This window comes from Pongo abelii, chromosome 3 (assembly GCF_028885655.2).
Source record: "Pongo abelii isolate AG06213 chromosome 3, NHGRI_mPonAbe1-v2.0_pri, whole genome shotgun sequence".
Classification (NCBI taxonomy): Eukaryota; Metazoa; Chordata; class Mammalia; order Primates; family Hominidae; genus Pongo; species Pongo abelii.
In genome coordinates, this window is record NC_071988.2 from 203,362,501 (window position 1) to 203,385,704 (window position 23,204).

At 34.9% G+C, this 23,204-nt stretch overlaps 1 protein-coding gene and 1 long non-coding RNA gene across 2 annotated transcripts in view; one reads left to right on the forward strand and one right to left on the reverse strand.

Annotated features, from left to right (window-relative positions):
• The window catches only part of TENM3 (teneurin transmembrane protein 3), a 2,759,728-nt gene that overhangs the window by 1,019,305 nt on the left and 1,717,219 nt on the right, over window positions 1-23,204 (forward strand). The gene's annotated exons all lie outside the window — the stretch shown is intronic.
• LOC100939532 (uncharacterized) overlaps window positions 1,373-23,204 on the reverse strand; it is a 95,068-nt gene continuing 73,236 nt past the window's right edge. Inside the window, exon 3 of the long non-coding RNA XR_152313.3 lies at window positions 1,373-1,766. This is a non-coding gene — a long non-coding RNA (uncharacterized LOC100939532). The remainder of the gene's footprint in view (window positions 1,767-23,204) is intronic.

The following is a 23,204-nucleotide window of genomic DNA, read 5'->3' on the forward strand; positions in this document are numbered from 1 at the left end:
TAGAAGTTACATTTATCAATTGCTTAACTATGGATAGCAGCATGCAAGATTTGAACAAAAAAAGGAGAGATCTTGATCTTAGTGAAAGAATCACACAGATAATAGAAAATGATTTAATATTCTGAATGTGTGAAATTACAGAAGGAAAAAGAAACTAGGAAGCAAAGTAAAATAGCATTCAGGTATCCATAAGCTACAAATAAAGGGAATAAATTTCTCTTTATTTTATAGGGATTTATTTGTACTTTGCATCATTAAGAGTAATTCTATGATCCGCTGCGTTCTAACTGGTCATCTAGAACATTTTGGCACTTATGTTTGGCTACCAAGATTCTAAACTAAATAAGATGTTGAGACCACTACAGACATTTTTCAGAATATTTTGATGTGTTAAAATGTGTGGTCAATAATTTCAGGGAAACAATAAGCTTCCCATTCTTTTGAATTGGTCCTCAGGATTTTAGATTGAAACAAAACTGGTTCTGTTACAAATTAGATTTTTTTTTCAGATGATAACAAATTAGTGCCACATATTATAATTTGTAATTCGCACTTCAGACTTGGCATGTATACACATTTATAAGGACATTTTGGAGACATATTCCAACTGTAACTTTAAAGAATATTCTTAGGTCTGTACTGAGCATTCTACTATGTAAATGGACTGTGCTAATGTGTTTGACTAAGAGTTATGGTTGGAATCATTCTTAGATCCGTTCTGCTACTGTACAAATAGACAGAGCCTTAGGTACCTTTATGCTCCACTAAATATTACTAGTAAAATTCCTTGTGTTATTAACATATCATAAAATAATATTTGCTTTCGGGCCCAATATATTCAGAAAACATAAAAACTGCACTACTTCAGATTTAATTGACCACAGGGTTAGTCCACATTGATAAAATCTGAATTATGGAAGAGTTTAAAAGAAATGCTGGTTGTTCGCTCTAGTGAAGGCCCCTAATAGATTATTAAATGCAATGAATATGACTGATTTGTTAAGAACCTTGCTGCAGTAATGTCCTTGAGTTCATGCCATGGAACTACTTTAAAAGTAAGGTCATTGTAGAATAGATTGTTTTGGTGACTTAGCAATTAACTGCTCTAAATAGTGTCTAAGACTAATGTACCTCATTTTCTATCTCTAGTTAATAAAATGACATTAAGTTTCCCACATATTTGACATCTGAAATTTCTCTTTCTTTTAAACAATTTTTTATAATCTGTTCAGTTTTCCCATGTAGATAAAAAATATTTCAACCTAGAGCTTATAAAATAATCACACATATTAAAATTTGTGTTGTCTAGATTAACATTATGCTGTGCCTCATTTTAATGCATTAACCTTGACAAAAGAACATTTCAGACTCCTTTAAAAGCAATAAAGTTTTAATATCAACTGATGTTTACCAAGATTCTTATTCTCAATGAAATTTTATTTTCATTAACATCCAAGTATATACTCTTTTAATTCCTTTTGTGTTTTTAAAATATTTATAATGCCATTCGTGAATCACTCCGCTGCTTCATCATACATTAACTTTGTTTTTTAAACAATGTCAGTAAATTCCCTCGTGTGTATTGCTTTATTTGAGCATCAAACCCCCAAACAAAACCAACAATAGAGTCAGCATCTCACTTCACAAATAAAAGTGTGAGGCTCAGAATCTTCCCCAAGCTCCCCGGCCAGCTTTGGCTCCGGTTCAGGGCCATCTTCTGATGTAAACCTCAGAACTCATTCTGTGACATCCAATTGCTGCTTTTGCTAAAGAAGAGAATATTGAGCATGAAGGATGAGATGTATCTTTTAACCACCCTCTCCTACCTTAATGCTAAGTCTTAACATTCTGAAAAATCCTTGCTGTTGTGGAATTATTTTATCTTTCCTGGTATGATTTACAGTAAAACACACCTTTGCTCTGCTAAAGCATTCAAATCATCCACTTCAAATAGGCTGTGCCCCACTCTTTCCGGGTTCAAGCACATAGTCTAAAAAAAAAAAAACAGGGTGTGTCAGTCTTCTATATAATAGAAACTTTCCAAGAGTGAGTGAGGGACAGTCTCTCTTTCCCTATTGCCCAAAACAAGTTGGGCAGAAATTTTGCTTTAGTTTGTGCAGCTCCAATATGGTGTTATTTTAAACAGAGCTTATCACTTATACTCCTGTGAGGGAGCAAAGATGTGATAAGATAAAAGAAATGAAGCTTCAAGTTATCTTTCTAATCCTCCTACCTGGGATTACTTTCAAAGAGTGTGTTTGCTCTTATCTCAGAGGAAATTCCCCTTCCTCTGGACTACAACATTCAGGTAAAGTATTTTAGAAAACATGGTATACTGTTTGTGAAGATAACAAAAATATCTATCTTTTGAGAGTCTCTTACGTAGAATACTATATCAAATATATTTATTCTTTTAGCTTATTTCTGGACCCTTACTCCTTTTCCAAAGACAAAGTGTCAATGGAGAACAAATAAATTTTTCTTCTATATGCTCAAAAGATTGTCTGAGGTGGGCTTTTCATCACAGCTTTCAGATTCTAGTCTAAGCTTTAATTTTGTGTGTGAATAAGTGATTACCAATACAAATGCAGTTCTGCCATAAAACGACCAACAGCTAATCAGTTATTCCATTAAGCACATTTTTAAGCTTACTTTACCTTGAAGTAAGAGTATTTTATAGAAAGAAATGAACACACAGGTTATCTTCAAACTATATATCTCAGACAAAAACCTATTTTTCCATGAAAGAAAGTGGTATCCAAAGGATTAAAATTATATATTAATTTACTAATCTTAAAAGGAGGAAGATTTAATGCAAATATCACACTATTCTAAATAGCAAGGAAGAGAAAAGGCAACAGTTTTTAAAATGCCAAAAACTTCCTATTTCCTCAACAACATGCAATCAGAGACAGAGTTTCAAGGACAAAAAGCATGTGTGTGTGCATGCGTTTCAACTCTAAAAAGAATAAAAGAAACTTCTCACAGCTGGAGCACAGTAGTGTTCTAATCAACAGAAGGACATGTAGGGAGTTGAAGTAGATTTTCATTTCTGAGTACACACATTTATATTATTTTCGAGAGGATTTTAATTTAATTTCATGTATATATGTAGAAGCCAGGATTCTTGCAAACTTTTTTTAAGGTTTCAATATGTACCAACTTACATCACAATTTCTAGATTTAACTGAAAGCTTTAAAGGAATTGAGTGAGAATCAAACATCTAAATAAAGATTTCCCTTAATCTTCTACGTTTTCATAGAAACAGCAAAGAAAAAAGTTGCTTGTTTCTGTTAGAAGCAGTTAGTGAGCCATCTCATCTCTTTGAGGGTGAGATGTATTACTTGGGAGTTAAGTGTACCTTTCTTATTCGTAATAACAGCCACCTGAAATATCTTTATCTAGTAACTTAACACATACTTTGATTATAGCCCTGAATTTGACTTGCCACATCACAACCAAACAGAATCGATTCTGTTAAATATAATTTGGAGATATTGATGTGTTTGCTGATGTTTTGTTTAGACTTCATTTTAGTACATTATTTAGGGCTGATTTCACATTAATAGGCATTTCATTTTACCCCTGGTTCTGAGATTTTAAAAATCATGCTTCAGTTTATATGCAAATACTGAAACAAGAAAGTAAAATAGTTCTAAACTCTAAATGTTTTCCCTTATCAAAATTCCAGAAAAATGCATCACTCAAATTGTATATAGTAAAAAATATATAGAGAAAGTTGCTCTATTTTCTTTTTCAAATTAAGATTAACCAAATTATCTTAGATATGACTGATACAAAAGTGGGGGGAACCAAATAGAAATCATCAATGTATGTGTTCTCTAAAATATGTTACTTTCCATTCAGCAAATGTTAGGTACTTCTTCCTTAGAAGTATATTTCATGCTATGGATAGAAAGGAAAAGAATGAGTTGACCCCAACTCTAAGAAGTTAATAGAACAGCTTCAGTTGATAAGTGAAAGACACACACACACACACACACACACACACACACACAGAGAGAGAGAGAGGTTACTAAGAATAAAAGAAACTGTTTTTCAAAATGAATTGGAAGGTAGGAAGCACTTGTAAAGGGTAGATTAGAATAGGTTCAACTTGGGCCATATCGGTCAAGAGAGACCTGGAAAATGATTTGGCTGTAAACTGATGGATGATAAGGCAGAAGAGAAGATACAGAAGACCATTTGTTGTCAGTTGGGTTCTCTGGAAGCAGAGGCTTGGATGGAGTTTGGGGCTCAGGATGTTTATCTGGAATGTACACTTAAGCAGGATTGGGCAATGGGAGGAGTCAAACTGTGGTAGGAGCTTGACAAAGCCTCAGCCAACCCAGCAAGATGTCAGGAACCTGCATGTCCCATCACAGCATCTTGCATCAGGCCAAAATGGATCTTTAGACTCTTCCTGGGTTGATCACCAGGAGTGTAAAGGACTTGGCCTTGGCCTCGGTGGCCTTCTGCAGCTGAGGCTGTCCCTGAAGTTTCTGAGACCTGGAGACTGTCGCTGATCACATTGCCCATGGATAGGCAGCAAGTCCTTACTTGAAGGAAGATATGGGTGGCCCAGCCTTACATCTGCCATACCAATCCATGAGGAAGAGCACACATCAGACATTGGAGGAAAGCATAAGCAAGGTGTACTTAGGGCGGACAGTCGCTAGTGACAAAACCCTGGAGTTGAGGGTCATAGCAGATCATAATCTCAAGAGAACAGAGCACCATGCTGGGAAAGTACTTAAATGCCGGTGTGAGGATTTTGCTCTTCATAGAGGAAGAAGTGCAAATTAAATGAGAATGTGGCAAAGCAGCACTTGGGAAAAATTTTGTATGTGCTTTTGAAGGCCGTGTATCCATTAGGAGAATAGGGAGAGGTGAGGGAAGCAGGATGATAATGCTTGTTAAAAATGACTTCTGCTGCCGAGCGTGGTGGCTCACACGTATAATCCCAGCACTTTGGGAGTCCGAGACGGGCAGATCATTTGAGGTCAGGAGTTTGAGACCAGCCTGGCTAACATGGTGAAACCCTGTCTCTACTAAAAATATAAAAATTAACCAGGCGTGGTGGTGTGCAACTGTAATCCCAGCTACTTGGGAGGCTAAGGCAGTAGTAGACTCATTTGAACCCAGGAGGTGGAGGCTTCGGTGAGTCATGATTGAGACACTCCACTCCAGCCTGGGCAACAGAGCAAGACTTCATCTAAAAAAAAAAAATTCGACCGGGCGCGGTGGCTCACGCCTGTAATCCCATCCCAGCACGGGAGGCCGAGGCGGGCGGATCACGAGGTCAGGAGATCGAGACCATTCTGGATAACACGGTGAAACCCCGTCTGTACTAAAATACAAAAATTAGCTGGGCATGGTGTTGGGCTTCTGTAGTCCCAGCTACTCGGGAGGCCGGGAGGCTGAGGCAGGAGAACGGCGTGAATGCGGGAGGCGGAGCTTGCAGTGAGTCGAGATCGCGCTGCTGCACTGCAGCCTGGACGACAGAGCCAGACTCTGTCAAAAAAAAAAAAAAAACATTCCTGCACGAAGCTATGAAAGATAGTATGTTAGAGCAAACACACCTTAAACTACCAAAGTATTTCAGGAAAATATGCTGTTTAAACAAGTAATTTTGGGCAAAAGAGACTTTCGACCAAACAGGTTGTTCAAAACTTTTTTTTTTTTTAAGTTCATGTCTGCCCTGCAACCAGAAGTTGGCACATAGTTGACTCATTCCAATCAATCAACTGGCCCCTCTTTTACCAAATGTTTACTGAATACCTACTAAGTGAATGAATTTTGTTCCCTGTTATGAGTAGCTCACAATGTAGTGAGGGAGATAAAATGAATGGATAATTTGTAATACAGCACTATCACCACTGGAAATGGGCGGTGAGAGTGGCAATAGTTTCACCTGGAAGTGACTCTCCAGCTAAGGGCTTTGTGTTCTATGATAAAATGATAAAGAAACATTAAAGAAAGTGATAAGACTACATTCATATTTTAGAAAGGTGACCTGTGATAGTTAGGAGATGGAAAACCAAGTTGGAAAGCTATTGCAAGAGCTCAGATAGCAGAGAAAAGATGGAAATTAAGATTTATTGAGCACCTATTATGTGCCCCGCTGTGTTCTAATTTTATATATATATATATATATATATATATATATAAAATTTAATCTTCACAATAGTGAAGTTTAAAATGAGTGATATGTTGTTTGGATTTTTCTTATAATTATATCAACTCAACGTTGGCTTCTAACATTGGCAAACTCAGGTGATTAAGAATTGTGGTTGATGTCATCAATAACAATTTTAAAAGAGCAAAGATAAAATTTGGAAAAAAATTAAGAGGACCACGGTGAAAGATAAGCATCGTTGCTTAAGAGAAAGAAAATGGCATTAATAGAACAGGAAATATTGTTTAAGAAGTAAAAGTTAATTCTCTCATGCAAAATTCAACTAATTTATAAAAATCACAAACTACACACCTTTACAAACACACACTAAAATATTGAGGGAGAAATATCAGTAAACATGGAAAGGAGGATATAAAACCAGAGTATGCTTTTAAACTCAATATGCTTGAGCAACAATAAATAGAATGGCAACATATTTACAGAGGAACAAAATTAGCCTAAGGAAAATACTCTTAAAATACAGTGAAACCCAATGAAATAGTCACAGTCAGCATCCAGCTTGTGAGTGTGCATGTGTGTGTATTTAATCTCAATTACAAGCCTTGGAAGAGAGAAATGAAAAGGAAAGGATAAAAGAAAACACAAAAAATTTAATATTTGTAGAGAATTTAAACATAGTTTGCAACACCCATGAATACCATCACTCTCATCACTGACTTCTTCATTACATTCATCTCTAACTTTATAAATACACAAATTATGTGTGTATATATACACATGCAGTATATATATGTGTGTGTGTATATACATATATACATATATATACACATGTATATACATACACACACACACATATACATGCAGTCCCTCTCCCCCACATCATAAGTTCCATGAGACTGGGTTTTGCCGTGTTCAAAACTGTGTCAAAAATTGTGTGTTGGCACATGCTAGATGTTAGTATTCATTGAATGCTAAATGAATGAGATGTACATATTATTTCTTTTTATTTTATAATTAAGAAATAACATAGTATTTCTTAAATTTTAAGAAAAACAGAATAAACTTACATTCACTTGCTCAGGATCTCCAAAGTGTGGAGCCAAATTTTGAACCCAAGTTCAATTGGTCTAATGACCATATCTTTTGCTATATAAGCACTGCCTTTTGAGATGTTAAAGAACCATCTCCCATTAGACTTTCCTTTAATTTACCTGATTTGATTTTGTGTGATATATAAAACATGAAGAAGGATGATGGTGAATTATATAGGCATGGTGGCGAGGCCCACCTTTAGTCCTAGCCACTTGGAAGGCTGAGGTGGGAGGATCACTTGAGCCCAGGAGATTGTAGGGAGCTATGATCATGCCACTGCACTCCAGCTTGGGAAACACAGCTAGACCCAGTCTCTATAATAAATAATAATAAATAAAATTTTTAAAATGAAAAGGAGGTATGATGGTGTATTTCTTAGTCCATTTGTGACTGCTATAACAAAATACCGTAAACAGTGTGTGGCTTATAAATAAGCATAAATTTATTTCTCACAGTTCTGGACCTGGAAAATCCAAGTTCAGTATCTAGCAGAGGACCCACTTCCCAGTTCACAGACAGTGCCTTTTAGCTGCGTCCTCAGTAGAAGGGGTGATAGAGCTTCTTGGGGCTCTCTTATGAAAGCAGTAATCTCATTTATGAGGGCCTCTAAAGACCTAATCACCCTCCCAAATGCCCCACCTCTTAACACAATCACCTTGAGAGTTAGGATTTCAACACATGAAATCTGGGGGGTTCCAGGGAGGGGGCAAACATTGAGACTGTAGCAGATTACCACTGAAACATCTTTAAAGATTAAGTTCATGGTTCACAGCAGCTTTATAAAAGAAAAATGGATTCTTGAAAATTGATTGACAATATGCATCTTTTCACTTTGTGACAAATGATGAGGTAAATAATATTCTATTTTAAAGTTGTAATGTAATATGTCTATCTGCACCAAACATTTTGTTATACTTTAATGGTTGTAGAAAACAATTAGTGAATTTTGAATTCGCATGAAGCCAATCTTATTTATTATCACTTTCATGAGAAAACATAATCAAGTGGTAAGAAGCAGAGATCTGAGGAGTTTTTTGTGGTCATTGTTTTTAACATGCCGGGCAAATCAGTTCATTAATTATCTCTTTTTCATGAGTAACACCAAAGTAAAAGTACTTAGCTGGCTCCTCTTGGATGTTAGACAATGAACACAGCTCCTGTGAACTTAACGCAGGCTGATGAATACCATTAAGTTATGAGCTCTTTTGGTAATCACAAAAAGGGATGCCCAGATGTATCCATATATAATCATCTTATTTTTGCCAGACTCCTGATTGGTAGTAATTACTTTAGCAGTATGAATGTTGAGATCACTGTTGTGTATATTAAGACAGGAATCAATACAATGAATCATAGTTAATGTATTTTGCACATAAGACGTGAACTGAGCTTCTAACACCTTTCTTTTTATATTTACTTATATTTGTCACTGAAATTTTGTGGATCATTCTAATTTAGTAGTGATCATATAAATATATTTATAATTTTCATAATTTAAAAAATCAGTTTCACAGTTGTTAGTGTGGCTGCTGTTTTATTAAAATGAAGCAGAAGAGGTAAAACTGGGTGGTGAATGTATACACTTAAAACATTTCTTGTATACTTCCTCATTGCTCTAATAAAACAAAAGTTATATTCTCATTTGTTATCTATGTCTAATGTCTCACAAATACTTTTTTTTTTTTGAGACGGAGTCTCGCTCTGTCACCCAGGCTGGAGTGCAGTGGCGCAATCTCGGCTGACTGCAACCTCCCCCTCAAGCTTTTCTCCTGCCTCAATCTCCCTAGTAGGTGGGACTACAGGTGTGTGCTACCACACCCTGCTAATTTTTTGTATTTTTAGTAGTGATGGGGTTTCACCGTGTTAGCCAGGATGGTCTTGATCTCCTGACCTCATGATCTGCCAACCTCGGCCTCCCAAAGTGCTGGGATTACAGGCGTGAGCCACCACGCCCGGCCCTCACAAATACTTTTATACAGCCACTAAAGAATACTTTAGTCCTTTAGTTCATATTATGCAGCTGTCTTTCTACAGATTAGCTTTTATTATTACCCATTAATTCTGGTAGAGTTGTTCCGCCCTTTTTGGAGGTTTAGTTTTTCTTTATCTCTAAAAGCACCCTGGTCACACAGGCACATGTGTGTGCATACGCAGAGCATAACTGCCATGTTTTCTGTTTCTTCTCCTCCTCCTCCTCCACTTACTTCTCTTTCTCCCTTGCTCATTATTAGTTGTTGATTGCATCTAGTATTTCTCCCTGGGATGTTTTGCTAACGTATGAAGTGGTGTTGGTATGTGCAGTGCTTGGCCCTGTAATTGGTTAACATTAACGACCTGAGCTTTGTTGTATTTGTACACGTGTTTGTTACCTATCTACATTTATAAAGCTATTACAAAATACTTGCTGAATTTTGACATCTTTTGTAATATTCTAATAAATATAATTTATATTTAACTGAGAAATTATTTGTTGTTTTTTGATGGCACTTGCATGTTGAATCCGGTGTTGCTAATTGTAATGCTTATTACATTCCTTACCTAATTTCTGCTTACATTTTCCAAAAGTGACACCTGCCTTTTTCCTCCCTCCCGTGTTTAAGAATATTTAAATTCCAGCGAGTCTTTTTGTTGTTGCTGTTGTTTTATTTTAACCTGATGTATAATCTGGTGATAGTGTTCTGCCATTTGAAATTTCACAAAAACTTTGCACAATGTGCATTTCTTCAAAGCCACTTGCAAATATTCCACTTCATTGAGATCAAGATTTTTCATCTTTAAAAAGCAGATACTGTAATAAATATTGCCTATCTCAAAGGGTTGTTATGAGAATTTAATAAAGTCATATGTGGAAAATACCTAATAAAGTGCCTAGCCTGTGGCTAACATTAGTTTTTACTATTTTTCTGTATGATTGTTAGGATCTATAATTTTTCAAATAAGTAATTTTCAAAAAAAGTCATAGTCTAACACTTAAGGCCATTGGCATTTGTCAAAATTCGGATTTTTCTGCTTGATTGAAAGAGTGAATAGTAATATATTTTTTCCTGGAATATTTTTGAGTAATATTAGATATGTGAGTCTTTATTACAAGAAACTATGATGCTAAACGTTTGTATTTTCAATGCCTTACCAACCTCTTTCCTCATGTCAAAAAAAATGATAACCTCTGAAATTGGTAGTTTTGTCTGGTCTAATTAATTCCTTCTGTTAAACCATAGTAATTATTAGAAAGAGTAATCTGGTAGTAGAGGGAACAGAAAGAAAAGATGACTCTGTATTTCTAATTTACCTAAGAAACAGAAATAAAAGGGTCGGCAGGGGAAACACACCATAGTAAGTTTAACTTTCTGTTGAGCCCTAAAACAGCTCAGTCAGTGTAGATCAGGTACAATAGCACCTCTTTTATCTCCATCTCTTTTTTTTTTTTTTCCAAAAGCAACAAAAATATATGCTTAGCTCCAGGGGAGAACTGCTTTCCTCAAGCTGGAAGCCTGTACAACTGTCATCTCCAATACACTTCTACACCTATTTTACAGAGGAAATTCTTGCATTTCTTGGGTTTGTGAATGGTTAGTTTCAAAGTTCCTTTTAAAACAGCTTTACAAGCCTTTTAACTCTGCATAAACCCACAGAGAGTTTCCTTCTCCAAGTTTACAAAAGCTGGTCCCTGAGCTATGGGATAAGAAATAAGTCACCATATCGTGTGTGTGTGTGTGTGTGTGTGTGTGTGTGTGTGTTACTTTGAACCTATTAAACTGGTACTAAAGGACTAAAAGATCAGATGCAAAACCATTGAAAAAAAATCAAAAATTTTCTTTGCATTTTGAGTATTAGTTATTTCCCTATGATAACTTATCTCATAGTGATTTTATTACATTAAGTTGTTGTGTTTTATTTATTGTATTTGCTTGAATTCTAAAAGTGGCAGAAATTTCACATAGTAATTCCCAATTCAGTGCATGTTTTCATTAAAATAACCACTTAAAAATGACATGTATTACCTGCCCCCTGTTTTAAGACTGAAATCAGTAACAGGGTAATAATTTCAGTGAATGTTCTGGATTAGATTGGTTCTGTACTGGATTACATGGATACATGATCCTAGGATCCATGAATATGTAAGATATAATAGTGATAGGGACAGGAGGCAGGGAAATTCTGGGCCCTACCCTCAAGCCTGGAACCGCAGCCCAAAGTGAGAACATACTTTCCTGTTTTCCCACTTGAATGTTGCCTTTTCCAAAACCATCCATGGTCCAGCCCATCCCCCATCCTGTGCCCATAAAAACCCCAGGCTCTGCTGTCAGAGAGAGGAGAAGAGGAGAAGCAGATGGATGTCAGAGACTATGGTTGGCTGTTGGAGAGAAGTAGCTTGCCTTCAGAGAGACAGTTTGACAGCATGACTTTGGATAAGAGTCTGGCTGGAAACCGCTAAACTTCAGGGGAAGATCACCTTCCAACTCCATATCCTTTCCAGCTCCCCTTCCTGCTGAGAGCCACTTCCATCAGCAATAAAATCCTCTGCATTCACCACCCTTCAATTCATTTGTGCAACCTGATTTTTCCTGGACACCGAACCACGGGTGTGGATGCAAAAGGCTGTCACACTGACCCTCTGCCCTTGCTGGCAGAAAGTAGCCACCTCACACAAAAAGGCAGAGGGCCCACTGAGCTGTTAACACTTTAGCTGTCCATGGACATGGCAGAGCTAAAAGAGTACTATAACATGTGCATTCTGGGGCTTCAGGGGTTGTGGGCACCCCCTGGATGCTGCCACAAGGCCACTATGGAGTTCGTTTCTGCCAGCACCCAAAAGTGGCTCCTGCACCTGCTCACCTGCATACTCCCTCCTGCCAGGGGTTGAGCACAGAGGGCTCAAGTGAATGGAGTTTGCCCCTGCTAGTGCCAAAGCAGCTGGCTAGCTCCAGCACTCACATTCCAGTTCCCGCCCGCGAAGGAGCCAGGGGAAATTTCATGTTTCAGTAGATATGTAATATCCATGAATATGTAATAAGTAATAGATTAATTTATAGATGAACATTGCCACACTGTTAAGTGCAAAAATAAATACAGCAATTGTGGGAGAAAAAGTCAGCTTAGATTTGGTAGACATCCAATCCTACATCTGTGCAACCACTTCCCCTAAAAATTTTATGCCTGAAACCACCAAGAATCACCTTGCTCCTTATATAAGCTGCCGACAGTTTTTCTGTCTAGTTTTATTCATTTAGCCACAATAACCTTCACTCTGCTTCAAGGCTGCCCTGAGGCGCCCTATATCCAGCTCATGTCAGGATGTCTTGATGCAGCTTCTAAGCATGAAGTCTTGCAGCCTCCTGGAAGCTCTGCAAAGACAGCCGCAGGTGATTAGATGAAACAGACAGCAATACCTATAGTAAGTGCTCGAATTCCATGCCTACTCCAAAATATGTGCCCTAGGCAATAACCCAATTTACTCCCCCTGGGGCCAACTTTGAACAATCCCTTTCCTCTGTGTTTGGGTAGAAATGTTGGCACTACAGAATCTGCAGTAATGTCGCATCTTTTAGAAGATAATTTGCACTCATTAAAAACAACTATAATTCGTAACTATTGTAAATCAGTCAAATTTCTCCCTTAAATAAAATCATCACATTATGTTGAGGCCGAATTCAAAGTTTCAGTTGCCCACATTTTAATGAGTGGTGAGTTACGTGAAGGAGAGTAAAGATTTTGTGCATTTAGACTTAATTCATTATTTTTAACTAGCATAGTTAAGTTGGAAATATGTAAGCACCAAGGTTTCAGAACTATCTGCAACTCAAGATGTGATATAAAATGTATTCTATTTAATGAGCTCTGCATTCCATTGACTGTTGAACTATACATCAATTGCATGCCCCTTCCTTTCAACATTCAAACTGTTTAGCTCCCACTAATAGGTACATTAAAAAGAATCTTGCTACAAATATGAATGCAGACATCATAGCTATATGCATTTCTGCCTAGGCTCACACTTTTTTAAAAGCTCCTAAGAGAAATCTTCACAAAGATAAACTGTAACCCTTTTTGTGCAGTGTTTGCTAATGGAGAAAGATATGATGTGCATTTTTTCTGTACACAGCTGAACTAGTGTACAATGATATCAACTAGGAAAAAATAAGAGAGTTGGTATAATCACTGTATCATTATGGACATAGGCAATTGATGAATTGTTTAGCTCTCTTTATGTCTTTGAGTGCCTTTGGTGAAAAAATGTGAAAATAACACTATTTAAAATTGTAAATTGAATCACGATGCTATCATAGTACTTTGAAAACAATGATGGATGTTTTTAAATAGAAAGTGGGCTAAATGAGTCCTGAAATATTACAAAGGTAATCTATACTAATAAGTAAACAGTTAATAATCTCAAAAGAGAGATTTAGAAGGAACATTATTTGTTTGCTAGTGTTTCAAATGGCTTTTGACTAATTACCTATTAAGAAAGAGAAAATTATCTGAACTCCAGAATAAAATTCATATAAGTGCTGTCTGCTAAAAAAGAAAAAAAAAGAAAGAAAATCATTCATTAAAAAGACACTTAAGAAAAAAAGCTTACTACTTGTGTTTCTAACAGAGAATGTGAAAATAGTCTTGCTTTTACATTGTTTTTACCATGTTTGTGAAAATACAACTTTGTAAATCAGCTTGTATAGTAGGTTTAATAATGAGCGTCTTCAAGAAGTCAGTATGAATTGTATGCCATTATGTTCTTGGTTGTGGATCTTTAGAAAAAAATATTTAGGTGAATGTTAATACTCATAGCTAGTCACAGAAGAAAATATTTTATTCTTGCTTTGTTTCTCTCTCTCTCTCTCACACACACACACACACACACCCCTATACATGTATAGTTTCTCTTTATTGGAGAGCTTATTGGTTTAGATAAAAATTTCACACAAATAACAAAATATGATTTTAAATATTGTTAGTGGCATGAAACTAGAAATTAAATAATTTCTTTTCCATAACATCATAAAAGCACCTCCATAATGGGAGCAAAATATAGGAATGAAATCAAACTCTGTATGCTTACTAAAGCGTTGATTTTTTTCCTTCTATATTATTGCACATTGGTGTTGTATGCTGTGGAATACTGTATTTTGGACTTTGGACTTTTTTGGTAGAGAGTCAAATATTTTCTATAGACATTGTATTTTGAAATTTGTGGAAATATTACAGTGTGGAAAAATAACATATCAGAAAAATATAAGTGTTTATAAATCTGCCAGTAACACATACCTTAAATGAGATTATTCTGCAAATGGCAGAATTTGAGTTCTCCTAGAATTTAAAATAAGTACAGATTTAGTCATTAACATTAAATTCCCTTGTAACCATATATATAAATACAGTCATAGTGTTGTTTTCATAAAACATGGAGAGTGGTTACACAAATACCTCACAAAACATATAAGCTAACCATTTCCCTTCATTTTGCATAAATTGGCCATGCAATTTTGCTATATAAATGTAACCTTCAATGTAATTTGATACCCTTTCAAATGGTTTCTGCAGTCAAAAAAGATCTTGAATTATATCACGTATGTTACTAATATTGGCTTCTCTGCAAGGTTGAGTAAACAGAAAATAAAATGAAAACATCTGCAGAAAGTGATCCCAGTATGAACTACTGCCATAACATTTCATTCCAATCAGAATCACTGTTTACTTTCAATATTAAGACCAGCAGTAGGTAAGACCACTGGGTGAAAATTAAAAGCTAATCTATGGAAAATTGTGGCCAAGGGATGTGTAGTCTACATTTGAACATTTGTTAAATAAATAATGAAACATGAGAAAGAGACCAAACCCTTTCAGAAATCCTTGGATCTTATTTATACCCTGATGCCCACACCAGCAGGCTGCAATTCTCACAGTGGGGCCATTTTGACCATCCAGGGCCTGGAGTGAGCTACAGCTCATCAGACAATGTCCTTCTCGTTTGCTTAGTCAATTGTTTTTAAAGAGCTTTGAGATTTCTTTTGCAGGAAAGTTGATTTTTTTTGGAACGTACTACTCATTTTGGTTTTTTGAACTTCTTCTTTCCAATAAAACTGCTATAAAACCTCTTCCAATTCACACTGCAATTTGATGAATTACCTTCTCAGGATTTCATTATAAATGTGTTTTAAAGTGCTACTGCAGAGAATGAGGTGTTTGGAAATAACAAATAGTTACAGGGCAAATGAAAAGCTGTACATTGAAATGCTTTGAGTTCTGAGTATACCAATAAGCAGTTCATTTAATTCCTTAGAGCATCTGTGTATTACATTATTATTATTAGGTAGGGTTATTTCATTAATATAAAATAGAATGCATCTGTGCTGGAGAAGAATCCCACATCAGGTGTATGACAGGCCTGACCTATGAGCAAACCACAGAATCCAGTGGAGTCTGGTTTGTGATTAAGGGCAATGATACATGACATCTTCTAGCCACGTGGTGAAGTGAGGTGACCTTACTGAGCTATGTAACTTCATGATTTTGTAATCGTTTCTTTTAAGGGTTTAAAAGTTCATTTTATATTGCAAATATGCTCAAGAATAAATGTACAGCGAATCTGTGTGAGATAAGTTTATTCTCCATCTTAAAACCAGACTGGTCAATGTTCCTAATTCCTCCCCACCCAATTTATTGGCTATTCCTGGTATACTCATTTTAATGAAATCTGAAGTATTAGAATTATACAATCGCTCATCTGCAGGCCATCCGAGGGTTTAACCTGACCAAAGAGAACAAGTCTGTCATCCCATACCAAAGAGATTGGAGACGTTAAGGCTGATTGTTTACTGTTTCAGCATTATTACCATCAATTTTTTTTTATTTTAGTAAAACAGCATTTCATCTCAACCTAAAAGGTTTCTAAACGTTTACCATTTTCTGATGGTGTTATAATATTTTTGGAGTTCCAGCCAATTATTAAAATCAGATTGGCTGTATAAAATGAAACAAGGAATTCAACATCAGTTTTAATTTGACTGACTTATTGATAGGGTCGGCGACTGCAAACCCTGACTTACCTGTGTCACAGTTAAACCACTTTTTTCACAGATCTGCACAGACCATACTTCATCCCTGAAACCAGAACGTGTGGTGCAGTACATGCAGCTCTCACCTGGCTTCCCGCAAGTAAGGTGACAGCAGTAGCAATATCTAGTGGAATGACATGTTCCTTAGGATTTGGAGTAACTTGAACACAACGGGTGCAAAGGAGTCAGTGTCTAGCCCTTTCCCCTACTTTTGATTTAGAAGAGATATAAAACCAGGGCCCAGGGTAGGGTAGGCCTTCTTAAATTCTTGCTGAACCAATAAAGCAATGAATTAACTACTAGCTTTATTTCTGAAAAGGGCTTCTGAGTAATTCATATTAGGTAAAATTTTACTTAATAGAGTTTAAGAACCAGAAGTACATTAATAATTATTTGCTGTATTTTTTGTTTTTTTCTTTTCTAAAAATGGGTAAAGATACTAAAGGTTAGACAAGTTTAGTGATCTGTCCAAGATTACAGGGCCAGAGAAAGTATAAACTAAAATGCAGGATCCTCTACTCACAGTTCAAAGTACTTTCCTTTCCACTGTATCCTTTTTTTTTTTTTTTTTTTTTTTGAGATGGAGTCTTGCTCTGTCGCCCAGGCTGGAGTGCAGTGGTGTGATCTCGGCTCACTGCAACCTCCACTTCCGGATTCAAGTGATTCTCATGCCACAGCCTCCCAAGTAGCTAGGATTACAGGCGCACGCCACCATGCCTAGCTAATTTTGTATGTTTTAGTAGAGATGGGGTTTCACCATGTTTGCCAGGCTGGTCTCAAACTCTTGACCTCAAGTGATCGGTCTGCATTGGCCTCTAAGTTCAAAATTATTTTAATCTTGATGATTATTGTGAAAAAGAAGTTAAAATGTCCAGTCTTGGAATTACTGAAGATTAACAATAATTTTAAACAAATATTTGTGTTTATATATACATATATATGTATATATAAAAAAACAGTCTATCTTGTATACATTGGTTCATTCATTCATTTGATAACAACTTGTTGAAAAGGCTGATAGTAAGAAACTCAAGAAATACAGACCTTTACTCATTGTGATGGACACTAGAATCATGGTTAGAAGGGTAAGTCACAGGAAAGATGATGATAAATAGATGAAGATATTCAGTATTATTTAAATTGCTAGAAGACGTAAATGTCTATTTACTTTGATTATGACTCGTTATCATTACCAAATGGCTTTTATTATAAAGAGCCCATGTAAAACATAGATATATTGGAAAGTAAATTACAAAAAGTACCAGCAGAGTAAAATGTTAGGTAGAAAATTACCAAACTCCATCATTTTCAGTTATGATATAGACCTAATTGATCTCTGGTTCTACACATTGTCCAAGTGAACACAGAATATGTCTCTCCAGTTGGAAAGAAGAAACTTAGTTTGATTCAGACATTTCTCAGTTTCTGTTGTGACTTTTCCTATTTTAGCAGAATTATATATTTTTTATTTTATCTCCAGTGGGTTAATGAGGTTTATTAAGTGGGAGAGCTCCATCAGTAAGTTACACTGCATTTTATTTACTCTTTTATGGTTATTCAAATAATTCAGGATGACATAATTTAAAGACAAAAAACTCATCAACATTGCATGCCTATATGTCTGTTTCACAAATTACTACAACATGTATAAATAATAAAAACTCTTTTAGCATCAAGAAAAGCAATATTCATCTATTGTTATTCTTTTCAACTAGCTATTTAAGGTAACTTTCAGATACCCATAAATATATACAATTATTTTTAAGCACAATATTATAAAATGCATTATACTAGTATATATATATATATAGTCTCTTCCCCTCTGTCTCTATATATAGAGAAAATATATAAATATAAATGTATAAAATATATAAAAAATATATATACATTTATATGTCTATATATATCCCCACCATAATTGGCTGGGCATGGTGGATATATACACAGAATAGATAGATATAGATATATGTGTGTGTGTATATATATTTACATATATAGAGAGAGATCCTAAATACAGAGAGAGAGAATATATATATTCTAGTATTTTGGTATACATCGGTTCATTCATTCATTTGATAATGACTTGTTGAAAAGACTGATAGTAAGGAGCCAGGAAATACAGACCTGTACTCACTGTGACAGACAGTGGAATCGTAGTTAGAAGGATAAGTCACTAGAGAGATGATGAAAAATAAATGAATATATTCCTATATATCTAACTGTATAACATATAATAACTGAATATAATATATAACCTATATAATACATATATAATATATAACCTATATAATAACTGAAAAAGATGGAGTTTGGTAATTCTCTGACATTTTACATAATATATATTTATATATATAACATTTTATATAATATATAACCTATATAATAACTGAAAATGATGGAGTTTGGTAATTTTCTATCTGACATTTTATTCTGCTGGTACTTTTTGTAATTTACTTTCCAACAAATCTATGCTTTACATGGGCTCTTTATAATAAAAGTTATTTGGTAAAGATAATGGGTCATAATAAAAGTAAATAAACATTGACTTCTTCTAGCACAGGGCTTTCCCTAACAGTGATTGCATTTTAAATTCCTACAGTTAGGTGGCTCAGGGCCCTTATATAAATGTATTTTATTTTTAAGGGTTTGTTTTTGAAAGAATGACTCACCCAGCCTTGAAACTGGGTGTTCCATCAGACCTCATTCCAGGTAGCACAGGGCTTTCCCTAACAGCGACCTGTTTCAGGACATAGATATTTGTTTGCTTGTGACAGCTGCCTTTGGGGTTTTCTAAATACAGAGAGAGAGAGATCTTTGGTTTCTCTCTCTCTCTCTCTTTCTACCTATCTATAGATAGATAGGTGTGTGTGTGTGTGTGTGTGTGTGTATATATATATTCATATATATATATACACACACATATGTATATATTGTGTATATATATTATATTCATATATATGAATATTATATATATTCAATTGTATATATATATACAATTGAAATATATTAGTGACTCTATATATAGATATAGATATGTATAGATATAGATATAGATATGTATATACATATCTATATATATATAGAGAGAGAGAGAGAGAGAGAGTCACTATGTTGCCCAGGCTGATCTCGAACTCCTGGCCTTAAGCAATTCTCCCACTTCAGCCTCCCAAAATGTTGAGATAACAAGTGTGAGCCACTGCTCCTAGGCTAGAATATTTTTTATCTTCAAATAAAAAATAACATATGAGCTCTCTAGTTGAACAAAAGTAGCTGAAAATAGAATATAATTTTATTATTATGGAACATTGTCTTAAGTTTTATTGCATTCTGTGCCGAAAGATTCTATTTCTAAAACAGTTTTTACCTTATGTAGCCTTATATAAGAGCAATACTGGTATGAAACAAAAAGCCTAAATAGGTTTTTTTAAACTTTAAATATAGATTAAGGAACATATTGGCCAATCAAAATATCTAGCGAGGGGCCAATTGCAAATGATGCAGCGATGTATACACAATGTACACCAGCTCACAATGCTTTTCTCCATTCATGGACCTTTCATAAGCCACAGCTACACCAAGGCCGAGGCCTATAGATCTAAAGGAGCAACTTACTTTTGTATTCCAGCTTCTATCTTATTATAATATGACTATAAACCGAGTCACTGGCAATCACACAAAGCCTTGTTTACAGAGTATCTGTACATCAATAGTATTACTACATACAGGCCCTCTCCACAAACATTAAGAATGGTATGGAAATGAAATATTGCTATGTAATATTGTTTTGCATTTCCAGATTATTTTGATCATTCTATGGAGACAGAAAATGTAAAACACTGAGAGAAGAATAGTTCCCTAAAAGAACTTTTCAAAAAAGCACATTTGAATGGGCATATATAAATATAGATGTATGTCAGTCAAATGAAATTAGCTACTTAGTGAAATGAATTTTTTATTTTTTGCTCTAGCAAACATCCAGAAATGGCCAACAACTAAGCAGCCAGAGATTTTTTTGTTGAGCACCCAAATTTATCTATTTCATTTTAATTTACCATACACAATAAAGTAATTAAGGCAATCACTGTTTTATTGTTTGCCTATTTCAAGGATTTAAGGGAAGTTAAATGAGGCACAATGGCCCACCTGCTAAAACATCTCGAACTTACATTGCATTTCAGAGCATTTGTTCCAAAGCCCTGGCGTGCTTGGCTTAGATATTAAACACCCCATGTGTTGTATATCTTAGTACCTGAAGATAACTTCCAATAAATTTAAAGTATAAACCAATCCAATTTGGTATAAAAGTAATAACATCCTTTACTATGAAGCCTGCATGCTGTCTCTATCTAAATACCTATGGTTCACGCACATTTTACCCACTATTTCAAAAACAGTCAATGAAAATCTGGCCAGATATCAGTATTTAATTTTCCCCATGCTAAGTTTCAGACTCCATGTTGAGCTTCAGCTGCTGAGAACTGGAAATGAATATGAGAATTTTTTATTGTCTTGTTCTGGCGAATGCAGACCGCAGGGTTCTATGGCGTGAGCTTGTTGAACCCTCATCTCGCTAAAGGTGCACAGCTCTCCCTCATGACTAAAACGCACTGTCTGTTGTGAATGGCTTTGTTTTAGCCTCAGTTTTAATAGAGCCAGAGGCAAACGTAACAGTATTTTAAGGTACATTTGCCTGGTAACTGCTGTAAAAGTTTTAGAGGTATTTATAAGACAACATTTTTTGTATGCAAATTTTTATACAATCCACGTGGTAAATAAGTGCATTTCCACATGAAGTCTATGATAACACAGCATTTTGATGTTCTCTATGAGTAAGAATGTCATAGTTCACCATTGATAGGAGTGTATGTTTTTAATTTTCTTGTCTAGCCAACTATTTGCTTTCTGCGGTGTTAACTATTTTTTTCCTTAACTTTTTATTCAGTTGTATTGCTTTAATTCTTCCCCAAAGAGTTTGAGTATTTTATGAACCTTCACATTTTGACCTGTAAATCATCAATCTTACAAGCTTTAATTTGGAAAAAAATTACAAAGAGCTGAAAACTGACTTTCTGAACCAAAATTGCTTTCTTAACATATATTTTTAAAGAGGGAAATTACTATGACAGGTTGATTGCAATTTAAAACATCATCTTCTGTGGATTACAAGTATTTTAAGGTTCATAATTTCCATAATTATTTTTTCTGCCTGTAAAAATGCTTCAAATTTAATTTAAAATAACATCTGTATTAATTTTTATCATTTAGGATGAAAGTTGATTGTTTCTAGAGCTTGTAATTCTCTGAAGTGTTGCATATCAAACTGTGTTCTCTACAGAATTTAAATCATAAAATAAAATGTGCATATTTTCCCCTGCAGGAATTCTATTTGAATCAAGCCCATCTTTAATTCTTGTCAGAATGCACCATTAATAATTTATTAACATTTATTGTAGTTTATACCATACACCTTAATACACCTTAAGCTGTTTTAAATACATATAAATTACAATTTGAATATTATTTTATACAGCTTCTTCAATGCTTGATTCATCTGTTACAAATTTAAATAATCTCCTCCTTGTACTGGGCATTTGGGGATACTACTTGCAGGAACAGGGTTTAAGTAGGAGAAACTGAAGTCAAACTGTTAAGTGCCTGATTGCAGTAGGATGGCCACTCTGTGATTTTGTGTCTCTTCGTTTGCTTTAATTAAAAAATATCATTCTTTAAAATATTTTGGGACTGCTAGAATGAGTATGTGGGAGTAAATTTTTGAGTGATTACAGTTTAAAATCCAGAGATAGTATAAAATGTAATACATTCATTACAAACAGTATTAACAATAGCTTTTGCAAGAAAAGGATCTTGGAGTAAAAGTTAATTTCAAACGGTTCAAGTGTTTTCATTCTACAAAATTGGGAAATGGAAGTGTATATTAAATAACTAACTGGGAAATGGAAATGTGTATTAAATTTATGACATTGTCTTCTCCTAAAATGGTAAATGATTAGCTATAGAAAGAATGCAAATAAAACTTCCTTTCTCTTTTGATGTGGTACTCCAAGATATCAGAGCACCATCCAAACAGGTGAATACTAAGTTTAAAAAATTATTTTTGCAATCTATTCCTACATTACAGAGCATACTGCTCTATTTAATATATTTCAAACCTGAAGGATTTGTTACACAGAAAACAGTCTAGAGCAAATATGTGTATGTAAGTGTGTATGTGTATTTATTGCACTTATTTACATATATATGACATAGGTACATTTATATATGTACATATATTTTTCTACACTATTTTCTGCGTGCACACACACATTCACGCACACACACACGTATATATGCTGTATAGGAAGTATTCTGGATTCCTTTTGAATGCTTGCTGCATGTTACTTACATAATTAGGGCCATCTGCTCTGTTATTACAAACTTCTGCGAACTGTGGCGTTCTGTGATAAGACTGCAAATCATTAAGCAGCCTGTTAGAAGAATAAGTATGCGCCATAGTACTAAGAGACCCTCAAAAATCTTGCACAGATATAATATATGATCCTGAAGAAGTAATGGATTAGTGAATGATAATTATAAAACATTCTTTTATTGGTGAATGTTGTTTAACATTTTATGTATAAATAATGCTTATTTTCCAAGAGTAAAGAAAAATTTAGAGAAAGCTGCAAAGATAACCTCCCTGTCCTAAGAAGTACATATTTAAAGAATAATATCAATATCATGACAGCATAGTTAAAAATATCCCAAAATGAAATTGTCTCTATTTATTGCTAATGTTAAGGCACAGCAGCACCACTCACCCAACGAGATTTTAGAATTACATACTATATTAGAAACCAAATAAATTCCTTTGTTGTTGCCTTTTACAATAATTGGTTTTTATTACAGATTTAGCTGGTCA